This window comes from Onychostoma macrolepis, chromosome 24 (assembly GCF_012432095.1).
Source record: "Onychostoma macrolepis isolate SWU-2019 chromosome 24, ASM1243209v1, whole genome shotgun sequence".
Classification (NCBI taxonomy): Eukaryota; Metazoa; Chordata; class Actinopteri; order Cypriniformes; family Cyprinidae; genus Onychostoma; species Onychostoma macrolepis.
The window spans coordinates 27,305,649-27,323,830 of record NC_081178.1 but is presented as its reverse complement, the minus strand read 5'-3'; positions in this window follow the sequence as shown (position 1 = coordinate 27,323,830).

Genomic DNA, 18,182 nt, shown 5'->3' with positions numbered 1-18,182 from the left:
TCATGGGCCCCGTCAGCAGATCTCGATCCCCAGAGATGAACAGTGAGGAGCCAGACAGCGCTGCATATGAGAAAACTCATCTGGGCTACGTAACGAATCACCACGGTGGATTTGAGAAACAAAACAAAAACCCAAAAGTTCTGAAATATCACAGAAAACGCAGAGAATGCAACGTCAAAGCCTCGCAGTTTGTGTTTTTTCCAAAGTTTCTGATGCTCAGAACACAAAATCCTTGAGCTGTGATTATAATGAGATCATTCTGAAGGACGATTTGCTCACAGTTCTTCTTCATGAGGAGGTACTAATACCTGTCAGAGAAAGACAGAGATAAAACAGGGGTGAGAGGATCTGCCAGCAACTGATGTAGACTTTCTGAGGAAAAGCTGTGTGGCAAAGGAAATCACCGCTGCGAAGCTATGCTGTTGGGATTTGATAGCAGGGTGTTGCTAAAAATCATTTTCATGTTGCTATACGATTGCCAGGGTTAAACAGCAGTAATATCTCACCTTCAACAAGCCAAATGGTTTCAGATATAATGTCTGAAGCACAGGTCGAGAGCTGGAGTTTCAAACACACACCTTTGCAATCCTGTTTGTGAATGTTCATTGGGACTATGGATTCAGGAAACACTGAATCGTTAAAATATGTTGATAACAATGAAACTTGTGACTATAGTTGTCTAACAATGCTTTTGGGAAACACACCGCAGGGCAGTCATTTTCGTTAGTTACCTTGGCATGAGCTATTGCAAGCTATTAGATAAGACATAAGGTTCATTTTTGATTGTATGATTGTTTTTGCTTAATTCAAGTTTTATCTACATAATGTAAATGTATTTGAATAGAGCTTAATTAATTTGTAGAAATTTAGTATTAGTGAAATTGAAATAAGTTTACAATGTATTTGCTGCTGAATACTGGAATAAGAATGCAACTACCAAACAGTACAGAAAGTCAGAGCGTCCTCACTGTCCTTCAGCTCAATATACATCACATTCACAATCAACACACAACATACAGGCTGGTGTTAGATCTGAAAGGAACATGATGAGACACACACACACAGGCTGTGAGTGGAAAGGCCAGAGAATCTACTGTTAGGAATATCAATTAGGAGCAGCTCAGCATCTTTCTGCGGATTCTCAAGGAGTCTCGTGTGAAAGATCACAGTCATCTGCGGGAAATTCAATGAACCAGTATGAATTCTAATACTGCTCTAGCTGGTGGAGCAGCATGGTAGTGTGAACAGGAGCTGGCGAAGCTGGATTACCAGGATGGGCTTCTGGTGAAACTGGTTGACCAGCATTACCAGGTTTAGTTTAGTAGGCCAGCTGTCTGTACGCAAGCAGCGTTGTGGTGCTGTTTTTGCTTGTGTATTTCTACATTTAAAACATTAATGATTGAAGGAAAGAGTTATGAGATTAAAACATAATATATATGTAAATGCAAGTATAATTATATTATTAATCAATGTCATCTGGAGATTTAGAGTTAGAACTGGTAATACATGAATCTCAGTTTTTTTATGAGACAAAATAATGAACAGTAATGTTACTACAATTGTGTTTTGCATTGCAATACATGCAGTATAATGCATACGGTGATCTGCACACTGCTTTACAAAGAAATGTCAAAATGTTTCAAATTTATTTTATTTAAATTTTATATTTTCAGGTAATTGTTTTTAAGTTAAACTATGTAGTGGATAAAAAATAAAATGGCACGAGTCTTGTGGAAGAACATTGTTTTGGTTGTGTTTTACATACATATAAATAAACTTTAGAATTGATACATAAAGCTTTTCAAATGACTAAGCTTGTATATTTTCTTTTAAGCTGGTTATGAACCTAAAGATGTTAAAAGCTAAATGAATTTGGATAATTATTGATTTGACTCAGGTTTAAGCAGTGTTGACAGTTTTTTTTAAATTAATTAATTAATTTATTTTATCCCCATCTAACGCTTTCACAAACAAGTTCTGAGGCTATCTCTGCAACATATGTAACTGTCCCCTAATCAGTTTGTGACAAAGTCACCAATTGATCAAAAGTCAAATGCAATTTGTATTCATCTGCAAGTAATTCTGCTTTTATTTAAAAGAAAACCCAATGAAATCATGTCTGGAATGCTATATTCAAACAAACAAGGTTGTTGTGTTTGGTCCTGTAATTGTGGCTTGCAGCTATATTTAAAATGCCTTCAGACGCGAGCATTTTAGCTCTGACTGTGGTGCTTACAAGCATGTTGGTTTACTCAGTAAAGCACTCTGTTTGGCTCTGCTGTGTGTCACCTGTAGCTGGACCTCATCATCTCCTGACATCATCCCGTCACACACACACCTGCTGCTATCTGAGGTGCCTTTCGCTCCTCTGACAGCTCCATAAACACAATAAAGTCTCATTCACTCCATGTCTCAGTAAGTCAAGGAATCTGCCAAAACAAGCAGAAGATCAGACTGCAGGTCAGCTTCAGTTTCTACATCAAAGTCAGCCTCAAAAATTCCTGCATGGAAAGGCTGGAAGGCATTTGACCTGGTCTGTTTCTGCCGTGTCTCAGCTCTTCTCTGTGGGCAGGTTCTGGTGATAGAGATAATTGCTCCAGCATGCTGAGCGTCTGCTCTTCCCACTCGCAGCGTCTCTCGCCTCAGGCTAAACGAACAGCGCTCGCACAGAGTTTGCTGTGAAACGCTGCTGTCTCCTTCAGTCTTCTGCTCTTCATCCTGCTTAACAGAGTGATTACTGCAAGGTGATAATTAACACACATTATCAAATAGTGCTTCACACACAGATTTATTTTCTGTCATTTTTGGGACTTTCCAGTCACCTTTATTTATACAGCACAATACAGACCGTTTCAAAGCAGCTTCACAATAATAACAAATCCTAATTCAGCTTTATAGCAGCTCAAGTCAGTTCAGTGTTGATTCAGTTCAATAACTGTTAAGTTCGTCAATTATGAAAAATGCAATTCAGCTATAAAGCAGCTCTACAGAAGATACCATTCAAATTTAGCTCAGTTCAAGTTTTATTCACGTCAGATAGTGTCACTGCAGTTGATAATCGATAATCAGTGAATATTAAGTGTCTTTTAGACCCAACTAGGCAAGCCAAAGGTGACAGATTGTGATTTCTATGGTTCTGAGTATTGAGACGTGACACCTGTGATCGATCATGATTATGTGACCAAACAATCAGATGAGACAGGATCCTTTTTATAACTATTTACAAACTTGACAATGTAGTAAAAGCATGATGAGCCCTGAACCGCAGTCGAGCCGTCAGTGATGAAAATGGTTTTGTATCAGAGGGGACATAGATGCATTTAACCTGCAGTTACAGATGCATAAATAGGCCTAATGTTTTGTTTTTTAACATAAAACGTTGAATACTGATATTTGAAATAATTAAAAACATGAAAAAATAGTTGAAATGTGAAATTAAAACCGCCAGTAGGTGGCAGCAAGTGACTGTTAATGAGTGAGTCATTGAGATTCAACCGATTCATTCAAAACGGCTGATTCATTCAGGAACAAAGCATTTGACTGTGTTAATGAGTTAATTAAAAAAAAAAGCTGATTCATTCATTTAAGTAAACACAGTCCATTTCTCAGACGCATAACAGTGCTGTGATATTTGTTTGGAACTATGTAAGTCACTTAATGCTAACTTTATTAAACTTGTGTAGAATGATTATTACATTTGTTATCATGCTGATATCTGGGGGGAAAACGGCACTCTTTGTGTGATATAGATTAAGTTAACAATATTAAATTAAGCATTTTTGGCACATTTGGTGATATAGCCTACTTGATAATCAGATCGCACATCAGTACAACAACCATATTATCGCAGAAGATATACTGTATATCACAGACCTGGAAAATGAAATCAACCGCAGTTGTGTGAGCACTTGTTTGCACACGAGGAAAGGTGTTTTAAGAGTCTAACTTTCAAACGCTAGACCACTGATTCGTCAATCCTGCTTTCTTGCGGTCTGTGTTCTTCTGACTTTATTTTGCAGTAAGTAACGAATACGCTTCGGGAAAATGTGTCGGGTTAAAAGTGAAAGTTGGCTGAAATATAAAAACTCAAGTAAAGTACAGTGTCACAGTATGGGCCGGACACAAGGTGAGTGATCACATAAAGTTTATTGAGACAGAAATGAGTGAAGATGATATGGAGCTGAAACAAAGGCTGGCGTTGACACACACACACTGAACTCTTTTCCAGGGACGAGGAGAGGGATTCCTTACAGGGTGTACTGATCCGGGGGGTTGACGAACTAGGAGGAGGAGAGGATACAAGGAGAAGAAACAGGAGGTAAGGCTTTCGAGGTAAGTATAGCTCGTAAAGGATATCGTTCTTTGTCTTTGCAGGTTGCTGGGTGAAGAGTCCACGTCGACTGACGAGATCGGACGGTGAGTGTGACTGGTGATGGGGTTTATATCTCGGTGCTGGTGATGAGCGGATGAGGTGCAGGTGGACGTGATTAATACTCAGGTGAGGTGGAACGTTGTGATTGGTGGAGAGTAGGGCCTGGCCGATCCGTGACAGTACCCCCCTCTCCTTGATGCCGTAGTAACGGAATATTTGATTGAATAAGATCTCTGCAGTTTGTAAGGCCGTGGGAAGTCCTGGGAGAGGTATGAGATGACAAAATTTTGAAAATCGATCGATGATGACAAAGACACATGAGTTGCCCTTGGAGATGGGTAGATCTGTAATGAAATCCACTCCTAGGTGTGACCAGGGGCGGTGCAGTATGGGTAGAGGAAGGAGTTTGCCAGTTGGAAGGTGACGGGTGCTCTTCAAGATGGCGCAGTCAGGGCAGCCCCGTACGAACCTTCTCACGTCCCTAGCCATGTTAGGCCACCAGAAGCGATCTTGTAGCAGCGAGAGGGTGGCGTTGGCCCCTGGGTGACCAGTACCTAGGGAGGTGTCAGTGGTGTGGATGAGGGGGCAGGTGGAGTGGTCTATTGGATGGGGCTGGAGATCATTTCTGTGGGTAGGATCTTTTCTGGTTCTTCGTTGCTCTCCTCTGGGCTATGTATGCGGGATAGTGCATCTGCCTTTACATTCTTTGGACCCGGACGATAGGAGATCTTGAATCTAAATCGAGTGAAGAATAAAGCCCATCGGGCTTGTCTTGGGTTCAGCCGTTTGGCTTCGCGGAGATACTGGAGATTCTTGTAGTCTGTAAGTACCAGGAATGGGTGTGCAGCCCCCTCCAACCAGTGCCTCCATTCTTCCAGGGCGAGCTTGATAGCTAGGAGTTCCCTGTTGCCGATGTCATAGTTCCTCTCCGCCGGGCAGAGTTTCCGGGAGAAGTAGGCGCATGGATGGAGTTTGGGAGGTGTCCCCTGCTGCTGGGATAGTATAGCTCCGACTCTGGTGGTGGATGCATCCACTTCCACTATAAACGGCAGGTTGGGATTGGGGTGAACTAAGAGTGGTGTGTTGGTGAATGCACTTTTGAGGGTTTCGAAGGTTTTTGGGCATTAGGATTCCAAGAGAGGGCCTTGGCGTCACCTTTTAGTAGGTCTGTGAGGGGACTGGTGATAGTGCTGTACTTTGAGATGAATCTGCGGTAAAAGTTAGAAAATCCTAAGAACCGCTGGAGCTCTTTGATGGTATTGGGACGGGGCCAAGAAGTGATAGCCTCCACCTTCCCCTTGTCCATGCAAATGCCACCACTGTTGATGATATATCCGAGGAAATGAACTGTGGACTGATGGAAAGTGCATTTTTCTGCCTTGAGGAAGAGGTGGTATTGACGGAGACGCTGGAGGACCTCCGCAACGTGTTGGCGATGTTCGGCCAGGCTCCGTGAGTATATGAGGATGTCGTCTATGTATACAATAACAAAACGGTGGAGGAACTCCCGGAGCACCTCATGCACGAAACCTTGGAAGACCGAGGGAGCATTGACCGGCCCATATGGCATTACCCTGTACTCGTAGTGTCCGGTGGGGGTTACAAAAGCGGTCTTCCATTCGTCTCCCTCTCGAATGTGAATGAGGTTATAAGCGCTGCGGAGGTCCAACTTGGTGAAGATGGTGGCACCGCTGAGTTGTTCCAAAGCCGTAGGGACAAGGGGAAGAGGATACCGGAACTCGACTGTGATTTCATTCAGTTTTCGGTAATCAATACAGGGTCTTAGACCGCCATCCTTCTTGGCCACGAAAAAGAAGCTGGAAGCAGCAGGGGAGGTGGATGGGACAATATAACCTTGTTTCAACGCCTCCTCAATATACTCCTCCATGGCCTTCTGTTCGGGAGGTGACAGTGGGTAAATTCTCCCGTGTGGTACTGGTTCACCCGGTATGAGGTCGATGGCACAGTCCCATGGCCGGTGTGGTGGTAGCTGGGCAGCCTTCTGGGGACAGAAGACGTCGCTAAAGCAGGCAGGGATGTCTACTGATTGCTTCTCCACTGGGCTCTCAATGGAAGTGGTGTGAACTGGAATTCGAACGGGATCTTGGGATACTGGTAGTGGACGTTTCAGAAAACAGTGAGGAAAACAACTCTCACCCCACTTTAGGACTTCTCCTGTCCTCCAAGATAGATGGGGATCATGCTGCACCAGCCACAGGCACCCGAGAATGATGTCTACAGTGGAACCCTCCAGAACCAATAGATGGAGTTCTTCTTGATGCAACTGCACAATTTGCAGGCGGATAGGACCGACACTATGACGGACGTAACGTCTTGTTAGCGGTTGACCGGTTATTGACTGGACCTCGTAAGCGATCTCCGTGGTCGAGGTCGGGAGTCCGAGCTGCTTGACGAGGTTTCCTGAGATGAAATTCCCAGCAGAGCCTGAATCGAGGAGGGCGGTAACTGAAATCACAGAGGAGCCAGCAGTAAGTTGAGCGAAAATGGCTAGAGGGTTCAGTTTCTTGAAGTGAGGGCGGATGGTACTCCCCACGGCTCGTGGAGGACGAAGAGGGCACTCCAGGATCCTGTGCCCGCTCTCGCCACAGTACAGGCACAATCCCTGGGTGATTCTTCTCTGCCTTTCTCTCAGTGATAAGCGGGTGGAGTCGGTTTGCATCGGTTCTGGAGGGTCACTGGTCTCTGGCTGATGTGAAGGCGAAGAGATGGGTTGAGCCCTTGTCTGAACGCTGTCAAGAGAGAGGGTTCATTCCACCCACTGGCTGCGGCGAGGGTACGGAATTGGAGGGCATATTGATGAATGGGCATTGTACCTTGTCGTAGTCGATAAAGTTTCTCTCCCACAGTCGAGTCTCCTGGGGAGCTGCTGAATACCTCCCTAAAATGATGGATGAAGTTTGTGAAAGTTTGAGTGGCTGGTCCGGCCTGGTGGAGAATAGTTTCCGCCCAACGGAGTGCAGGCCCAGTTAGGGAGGTGACCACAAAGGCGATCTTAGACTGGTCATTCGGGAACATGTGGGGGTGAAGGTCGATGGTGAGGTTGCATTGTAAGAGAAAGCCATTGCACTCCTCCGCCAAGCCAGAGAAGGGCGCTGGTCTGGCCATGGGACTGGTGAAAACAATCGGAGAAGAAGTGTTGGCGTTTGTGCGGGCGGGTGGTGGCGGTGGAGCTGATGGTACCGGTGGCGTAGGCGATTGAAGTAAGACCTTCTTGAGCGAATCCACCAACTCCTGGAAGGGATCTGGAGCACTCATCCTGTCTGTCGATTTAAGCGGTCCGATCTTCTGTCACAGTATGGGCCCGACACAAGGTGAGTGATCACATGAAGTTTATTGAGACAGAAATGAGTGAAGCGGTCTTTTTCACCTAGATATCACTCTATAGAGACTGTGTCTGTTCCCCGAACAAAATGTGTCAGGACCTACTCATTGTCGAAATCATACTCTAGATTTAATACTGTCACATGGAATTGATGTCAGTGGCACTGAAATTTGGCAGCAGAGCGATGATATCTCAGATCATTATCTAGTCTCCTGTATATTCCATATAGCTAAAGCTGTAAAGCAAACTCCTTGTTACAAATATGGTAGAAACATTACCTCTACCACAAAAGACTGCTTTATAAATAATATTCCTGACTTATCTCAGTTCCTCAGCATATCCAATAGCTCAGAACAACTTGATGATGTAACTGAAACTATGGACTCTCTCTTTTCTAGCACTTTAGATGCGGTTGCTCCTTTATGCTTAAGGAAGATTAAGGATAAGAGTCCAACACCGTGGTATAATGAGCACACCCGCGCCCTAAAGAGAGCAGCCCGGAAAATGGAGCGCAGCTGGAGGAAAACTAAATTAGAGGTATTTAGTTTAGCTTGGCGGGAAAGTACCCTATCCTACAGAAAAGCATTAAAAACTGCTAGATCTGATTACTTTTCGTCTCTTCTAGAAGAAAACAAACATAACCCTCTGTATTTATTCAATACAGTGACTAAATTAACGAAAAATCAAGCATCAACAGGTGTTGGCATTTCCCAAGAGCATAGCAGTAATGACTTTATGAACTACTTCACTTCCAAGATCAATACTATCAGAGATAAAATTGTATCCTTGCAGCCGTCAGCTACAGTATCGCATCAGATAGCGCACTATAGATCCCCTGAGGAACAATTCCATTCATTCTCTACTGTGGAGAGGAAGAATTGTATAAACTTGTTAAATCATCTAAACCAACAACATGTATGTTAGACCCGATTCCATCTAAACTACTAAAAGAGCTGCTCTTTTGGCTATTATTAATTCATCATTGTCATTAGGATATCTCCCCAAAACCTTCAAATTGGCTGTTATTAAGCCTCTCATTAAAAAACCACAACTTGACCCCAAAGATCTAGTTAATTACAAACCGATCTCAAATCTCCCTTTTCTGTCAAAGATACTAGAAAAGGTAGTATCCTCACAATTATATTCCTTCCTAGAGAAAAATGATATCTGTGAGGAATTCCAGTCAGGATTTAGATCGCATCATAGTACTGAGACTGCTCTCATTAGAGTTACAAATGACCTGCTTCTATCATCTGATCGTGGTTGTATCTCTTTATTAGTTCTACTGGATCTTAGCGCTGCGTTCGACACTATCGACCACAACATTCTTTTGAATAGACGTTGTTGGCATTAGTGGAAGCGCCTTAGCATGGTTCAAATCGTACTTATCTGACCGCCATCAGTTCGTAGCAGTGAATGAAGAGGTATCATATCGATCACAAGTGCAGTATGGAGTAGTACCTCAAGGCTCAGTACTAGGGCCGTTACTTTTCACGCTTTACATGATACCCTTGGAAGATATTATCAGGAGACATGGTGTTAGCTTTCACTGTTATGCTGATGATACTCAGCTCTATATTTCTTCGCGGCCCAGTGAAACACACCAAATTGAGAAACTAACGGAATGCATAGTCGATATAAAAACTGGATGACGAGTAATTTTTTACTGCAAAATTCAGAAAAAATAATTTTTCTGAAAAAAGAAACCCCCACATGTAATAACTTAGAACATTATCTAACACTTGATGGCTGCTCTGTCAATTCTTCTTCATCAGTCAGGAACTTAGGTGTGCTGTTTGATAGCAATCTTTCATTTGAAAGCCATGTTTCTAGCATCTGTAAAACTGCGTTTTTTCATCTCAAAAGCATATCTAAATTGCGACCAATGCTCTCAACGTCAAATGCAGAAATGTTAATTCATGCGTTTATGACCTCAAGGTTAGACTATTGTAATGCTTTATTGGGTGGTTGTTCTGCACGCTTGATCAACAAACTACAGTTAGTCCAAAATGCAGCAGCCTCTAGAACCAGGAATTATGACCATATTAGCCCGGTTCTGTCAACACTGCACTGGCTCCCTATCAAACATCGGATAGATTTTAAAATCTTGTTAATTACTTATAAAGCCCTGAATGGTTTAGCTCCTCAGTACTTGAGCGAGCTCTTATCACATTATAGTCCTCCACGTCCAATGCGTTCTCAAAACTCTGGCCGTTTGATAATACCTAATACCTAGAATATCAAAATCGACTGCGGGTGGCAGATTCTATTCCTATTTAGCACCCAAACTCTGGAACAATCTACCTAACACTGTTCGGGAGGCAGACACACTCTGTCAGTTTAAATCTAGATTAAAGACTCATCTCTTTAGCCTGGCTTACACATAACACACTAATACACTTCTATTATTCAAATCCGTTAAAGGATTGTTAGGCTGCATTAATTAGTTCAACCGAAAGCGGGAACACTCCCCATAACACACGATGTACTCGTTACATCATAAGTAGAATGGCATTTACGCTAATATTTGTCTGTTTCTTTCCTATTCTGTTTCTCAGTCTGTATCCGGTCAGATGGTGGATCAGCACCAAGAGATGATGTCTACAGCCCTGATCGTCAGCGGAGACCAGGACACCCAGATGACCCACAGAGACATATCCCCAGTGAAAACCTCGATTGAATACAATAAAACTAAAAAATATAACAAAATAACTAAAATATAATAAAATACCTAACTACATAATACTACTATTGTTAGAAATTGCAACAAAATTAAAATAGAAATATAAACTTTTGAACTGTGGGTTTCGTCTGGTCAGAGGAGAACTGGCCCCCCGACTGAGCCTGGTTTCTCCCAAGGTTTTTTCTCCATTCTGTCACAGAGGGAGTTTTGGTTTCTTGCCGCTGTCGCCTCTGGCTTGCTCAGTTGGGGACACTTAATTTCTAGCGATTATCGCCGATTTGATTGCACAGATACTATTTAAACTAAACTGAGCTAGACAATGACATCTCTGAATTCAATAATGAAATGCCTTTAACTGAAAATTGAGTGTTTAATCTTATCATTATACATTACTGACACTCTATCCTCCAATTTGATACTGTTAAGTGCTTTGACACAATCTGTATTGTTAAAAGCGCTATATAAATAAAGGTGACTTGAGTTGACTTGACTTGAAGATGATATGGAGCTGAAACGAAGGCTGGCATTGACACAAACACACTGAACTCTTTTCCAGGGACGAGGAGAGGGATTCCTTACAGGGTGTACTGATCCGGGGGGTTGACAAACTAGGAAGAGGAGAGGACACAAGGAGCAGAAACAGGAGGTAAGGCTTTCGAGGTAAGTATAGCTCGTAAAGGATATCGTTCTTTGTCTTTGCAGGTTGCTGGGTGAAGAGTCCAAGTCAACTGACGAGATCGGACGGTGAGTGTGACTGGTGATGGGGTTTATATCTCAGTGCTGGTGATGAGCGGATGAGGTGCAGGTGGACGTGATTAATACTCAGGTGAGGTGGAACGTTGTGATTGGTGGAGAGTAGGGCCTGGCCGATCCGTGACATACAGATATTCCCCAAAAATACTTGTAACAAGGAGTCAAAGGCGAGCGGATCCATTTACAGTTTTTTATTAGTTCAATGTCAGACACCAAAACAATGATCAATCACCAGCGTCAGGGATAACACCGATAATCCAGAGACATAGACGTATTCCAGGCCGAGGTCGGGGCAGGCAGCAATCAGCATAAACAAAGTCGCATAAACAAGAGCAATGGTCAAAGGGGCAGTCGGCAGGGAATCACAAGGAGTACAAACAGCCCAAGATAATACACGGCAGGGACAAACACAAGGAAAACACTCGGAAATGTCAGACTGGGCTAAACAAGACTTCACCCTGAACTGAAGGTGTGAGTGGCTTATATGCAAGTCTGTAAATGAGGTGCAGGTGTGATTGCGTGTAATGCAACAGTCTGTGTAGTACTCATGTCCAAATGATGAAAGGGTGACATCTAGTAGTTGATGGGTGAATGATCCTGGACCGGATCATGACAATACTTAAGTAGCCTGTAATGAAGTATTATTAATTCGTTACATTACACCGCTGTTATTAAGACAGTTATGGAAATCTGCAGGAAGAGCAGAGAGATGTGCTGCTGCTGCTGCTGATGCTTTCAATGAGTTCAAAACCTTCATTTAACAAAACATGACCGCCTAAAGTTTGAGTTCACCCTTTTCTTATGAACAAACATACAAACAAATAACTTTTGACTGCTTCTGTACCACTCTAGCTATTCTTTTAATTTGGCAATGAAATACTGAGAATGTTGCTGATCCCAGTATGCTTGAGATGTTCTGTGTGTAATTCTCTTTGACTCAGAGCGTCTGCTAAATGACTAAATGACAACTGGATTCAACAGGGGTTTTGAGATGTTTTAAAAGTAGAGCTATTTTTAACCTGACATCATCTTAAAATAGTGGTGCTAATAACACAAAATGTTCATAAATACTGTGAGGTGATGCAGAACGTCCTCCTGACATAGTCAGCATTGACTGTGCACTGACCAACATCTAAATATAGTTCAATCTGAATTCACTTCTGATCCTGTCACTTTCTGTCTGACTGGACACTTCTGGTCAGAATAAGCTACAAAAGGGCTTTCACAGTTGAAATTGTTAACCCTGGCTAAATGGAATCTGGGTTATCTTACTTTGTTATCTTATCTTTCATAAGCTGCCGTTTCACACTGCACATTCCGGGTTAAAGCCCTTTTTACATATTTGCGGTGTCAGTTTCGCAGCACGCGTTATACAATCATGTTCTCCAGAATGGATATTTTGGACTATAAAGGTAAGAATGAATTGGTCTCTTCAAGTCATGTGTTTTCCGTCACCATTTGACATTTTCTCCTCAATTACTGAAAAGACTGTTTATACAGTGTGCGGTGTCCAAAGCATGTGGATTCAAGGCACACAATTGGATGTCTGTTGCTAAGCATCTAGCTGTAACATTCTAACACCACTCCGTTTCGCACTGTACAAGGTTGGCACCGCAGTGCGAGGTTAACACCACTAAGCTGTGCTAACCCTGCTACAGAGAACGGTTTCATAACCCTGCATGAAAAGCTGTGCTAACCCCGCTACTAAATTACATGTGTGAAGCATTCCTTCACCCGGGGTTAAAAGGGGTGTTTAAAATAACAATAACCCAGGGTTAAGCACAGTGTGAAAAGCCGTAAAGTGGACTTCATGCTGACATTCAGAAGTTTTGCGAAACTAGATAAACTGTGCATGTGCTTATTTAGTCTGTCATTCTTCATTACTGCATAATAAAGTCATGCTAAAGGAATGTGTTGTGAATGAATGTCTAAAACTCTATACCTTTGATGCCTTACACACAGTTTTTAAGGTGAACAAATGTTTGATAGACTCAAGATCACATCAGGAACTGTATATCTGTCTGAAACTGCATTTATGGGAAGTGGCTTATCGAAAGATGAAGTAACCATTGAAAACTACATGTATAATCCCCAAATATCTGCTTTCTTTTCAAACTTTTGACTATCCTGGAAATACAGTATCTGAAGATGTATTGCTTGCTCTATTAAGGATATTGTTTTTTTAGTCAAAGTGTTTAATCCAAATTAATATTAAATCAGATTCAAACTGATTGTTAATCTTGATCGCTTCTATTAAACAATTCATTCTCAGAGAAGAAATCATAATAATATTTTGTGTAAATCTGGTATAACGCAGTTCAACAGTACTGCTAAAAACACACAAAACCAACAACATTTTTAATGATTGTTTAAGCTTCCTGGATCCAAATTTCAATGCACAGGGTTGAATTTTGCAAAGCATTATAACGCACTGCTCATGTGGTGCTGGTGGATCGGGAACATGAAGCATTCAGCATGATTGACGTCTGTCAGATGCTCATCATCCACTCCTGACACACATTCAGCTGCATTATATCTGAACTTTTCATACTGAGAGCAAATACCTCAAAATAAATTCTTTCCTCAGTGCTGACAGAGACCAAAGGCTAAAATCACACAGACCTGGGCCCACATTTATCAACAGTGCGTGCGCACAGATGTGTGCGTAAAGTGTGCATAAGAACAGTTTCACGCAAAGTGTGGGATCTACCAACTTGTACTTATACGTAGGACTGTGTGTAAATATTAGCACAACTCTGAGCATGTTTACGCAGAGAATCTAGTGGTAGAATGGTGATACTACAAGAAGAAAGTGCCGCCGCATGTGTCCTGTGTGCTTTAATTGCAAATGCTCAATTAATAATTTTATATCTAAACATTTTTACAATTAGTATGAAAAGCTATAAAGGACAGTTGGGAAGTCGATTTGAAATGTAGTTATACGGTCATGGCTGATCTCACTTTGCTGGAAGATTTGGCAAACTCAAACCATGCGCTGCGCAGAGAACACGTTTTTCAAAGAGCGCGCTGATCTGTTTAATGAGAGCACAGAATGGCTTCTCAGTCGGTACCGCTTTGTTTTCCATGACTTTAGTGAGGATGTATACATTCACGTGATAATAAAGGGAGGTGTTGTCGCCAAATATGGTTAATTGGAGGTGTTTCTGAATGCAAATGACCACGAACATGAACGAGCATGGTGCTTAAGAACATGTGGGATTTATCAACAATGATTACTCACTGGTGTGTGTAAGAACCACATGCGCACGTTTGATAAATATAGATTTTCTTTTGTACTTACGCACATTCTAAATTTCATTCGTAGGACAAAACATAGAACCTTTTCTGTGCACTTTTGATAAATGATGGCCCAGGAGTTTGACTAGACGCAGTGAAACTACTAAGCATTTCAATTACAGTGAGGGAAAAAATTATTTGATCCCCTGCTGATTTTGAAGATTTGCCCACTGACAAAGAAATGATCAGTTTATAATTTTAATGGTAGGTTTACTTGAACAGTGAGAGACAGAATAACAACCAAAAAATCCAGAAAAATGCATTTCAAAACAGTTATAAATTGATTTGCATTTTAATGCTTCGCAAAACATGACTTAGTACTTGGTGGCAAAACCTTTGTTTTTCAGTCGTTTCTTGTAGTTGGCTACCAGGTTTGCACACATCTCAGGAGGGATTCTGTCCCACTCTTCTTTGTAGATCCTCTCCAAGTCATTAAGGTTTCGAAGGCTGACGTTTGGCAACTCGAACCTTCAGCTCCCTCCACAGATTTTCTATGGGATTAAGGTCTCCACTTAATCCACTCCAGGACCTTAATGTGCTTCTTCTTGAGCCACTCCTTTGTTGCCTTGGCCGTGTATTTTGGGTCATTGTCATGCCGGAATACCCATTCACGACTCATTTTAAATGCCTTGGCTGGCTTCAATGCCCTGGCCCTGATGGTACATGGCCCTGTCCATCGTTCCTTTTGATGCAGTGCAGAAATTTTTGCAGAAAAACACCCCCAAAGCATAATGTTCCACCTCCATGTTTGATGGTGGGGATGATGTTCTTGGGTCATAGGCAGCTTTCCTCCTCCTCCAAACATGGCGAGTTGAGTTGATGCCAAAGAGCTCGATTTTGGTCTCATCTGACGACAACACTTTCACTCAATTCTCCTCTGAATCATTCAGATGTTCATTGGCAAACTTCAGACGGGCATGTACATGTGCTTTCTTGAGCAGGGGGACCTTGCGGGGCGCTGCAGGATTTCAGTCCAATTGTGTGTTATCAATTGTTTTCATTCAAGATTCTATACAAGTATAGTGAAATTTGAGCAATCCTAACAGTGCAGTGACATGTAACTTAAACATCTGCAATACTGACAAAAAAAAATACTGTACAAGACAAACAATACACAAAACCAATACAAACAAGGCGATAGAGCAAATTTAAGCCTTATTAAATATTGTATTGCACATATTTCCATCCTCTCCCCTCCTTGCTGAATGTATTTGAAAGTGAAAGTGGAATCGGAAAAATAACACTCATACAGCGCTATTATATACAGTATAGGCACTATAGGCGCTGGCCCTGCATAACACACATGTCCAGAGGAAACTAAATTTAAGGGTAAGAACAGGTTGAAATAGCTCTTTAACATGACAAGTGCACATTACCACTTTTTACAGTGGGAGGAACACATTTAACGTAAACTTTGCGCGTTGCGTTTATATTCTAGGCTCTTCTGCAGAGTTTGATCTTTTAATATCACTGTGTTATCCACTTCGATTATGGTGCCATTGTCTTAGAAGTATAATGTTTATGACAAGTGAAATGTGAGAGAAAACTGATTTTTCCTGGTTTTTGTTAGATTTTCACATACTTTTCCACTCCACTGCACTACCTTTGCGCTCTCATTTTGCATCCTTTGCAGTGTCTCAAGCATGACACGGTGCTCTAAAAATGTAGCACTCAAATCGAAAGGAAGAAAATGTTAAAAGTTTAAGAGAAGAGACCTTGCATTTTTTTTTTCAAATTCCATTGCCACGCCTTGTGATTTTCAAAGCAAAAACATGTTCTGTGTGATTTGTGAATGTTTAGTTTTGGTGCATGTCCCTTTAAATGCTAATGAGCTCTGCTGACCCCACCCCTCTCTTCAGTGGGGTGATGAGCCATTCTCTGAGACTGTAAATTTTAGCTGCATTCGTTGTGGAACTTTCTAACTAGCCCATTATTAAGAAAGCGATTTGCAAAGATTCATTAAAAAAACCTTGTACTCACTTCTTCTGTAGGTGAAGCTGGATCATAATAGATTCTCGCGAACATAGACACATTTAGGTAGATCAGGGGAGCATTCCCTTCAAAATAAAATGTAATCCACTGCGTCTTCAGTGGCTCAGATGTCGGGAGTAAATGACGACTGATATTTTCATTATTACATCCAATAGCAAAACACCTCAGTCGCTTAGGAGACATTCTTGTCTACACCTGCTCTGGCAGTGAAACAATAGCGGACTGTTTACAGCTCACTCAGGGCAGGTCTGTGATAAAACACCAGTGTCAATCAACAATCGTGGGAGCGGTCTGTGTGACATCACACAGCCAAGAATCTGTGAACGGCTTGATCTGAGAAAGGGGTTATTATTTATGGGGATTTAAAAAAAAAAAAAAAAACACTGGGTGGATTTTTATCATTATAGGGTGGTAGTGTACACACTCTGCCAACACACATTTCAGTTACAACAACATGTAAAAGTGAATATTGCATCCGATGACCCCTTTAGAATGTCCTGTGATTGGGCCCACCAAAGGGGCAGGGCCCCACACACTGTGGGGGCTGCAGGGATGTCCTGCACACGCACATACTCATTATACACACACACTCACACTGAGGAATTTTCAGAATGTGAACAGATCTGAGAAAAAAATGAAAAAGGAAAGAGGAAGACAGATTCCTGCATTTATTTAACATATGACACATGAAGCAGTGAGGTCAGAAAGATGGACAGTGAGATGGACAGTTTAATGCACACAGTTAGATGGACAGTGTCATAGACAGCATGATGCACATTGTGATGGACAGTGTCATAGACAGTGTGACGGTCAATGTGATGGAGAGTGAAATAGCGGACAGTGTGATGGACAGTGAGATGAACAGTATGATGGACAGTAAGATGGTGGAAAGTGGGATGGACAGTGAGATGGAGAGTGTGATGGACAGTGAAATATTGGACAGTGAGATGATGTACAGTGAGATGGTCAGTGTTAAGGACAATGATATGGACAGTGTGATGCACAATGAAATGGACAATGTGATGGACGGTGAGATGTACAATGAAATGGACAGTGAGCTGGTGGACAGTGTGATGGTCAGTGTGATAAACAGTGTGACAGTCAATGAGATAGTAAACTGTGGGATGGACAGTGTGATGCATAGTGAGATGGTCAGTACGATAGACAGTGTGATGGACAGTGTGACGGTCAGTGTGATGGACAGTGTGATAGACAGTGAGATGCACAGTGTGATAGACAGTGAGATGCACAGTGTGATGGTCAGTGTGGTGGTGGACAATGTGATGCACAGTGAGATGGTGCATAGTGAGATGGACAGTGTTAAGGACAATGATAGGACAATGAAATAGACAGTGTGATGGACAATGTGATGGACAGTGTGATGACAGTGAAATGGTCAGTGTGATGGACAGTGTGACAGTCAGTGTGAGGGACAGTGAAATGCAAAGTGTGATGGATAGTGAGATGGACAATGAGACGGTTAGTGTGATGACCAGTGTTGGGGGTAACGCATTACAAGTAACGCGAGTTACGTAATTAGATTACTTTTTTTCAAGTAACTAGTAAAGCAACGCATTACTTTTTTAATTTACAAGAAAATATCTGAGTTAATTTTTCAAAAAAGTAACGGCAGTTACTTTGTTTTCCCATTTATTGACTGACAAGTCTCCTGTCCCCATGTTGGTAGAAATTGGAAGGACAGAGGCGTGAACATGATGTTACTGTAGTTCTAGACTAAATGT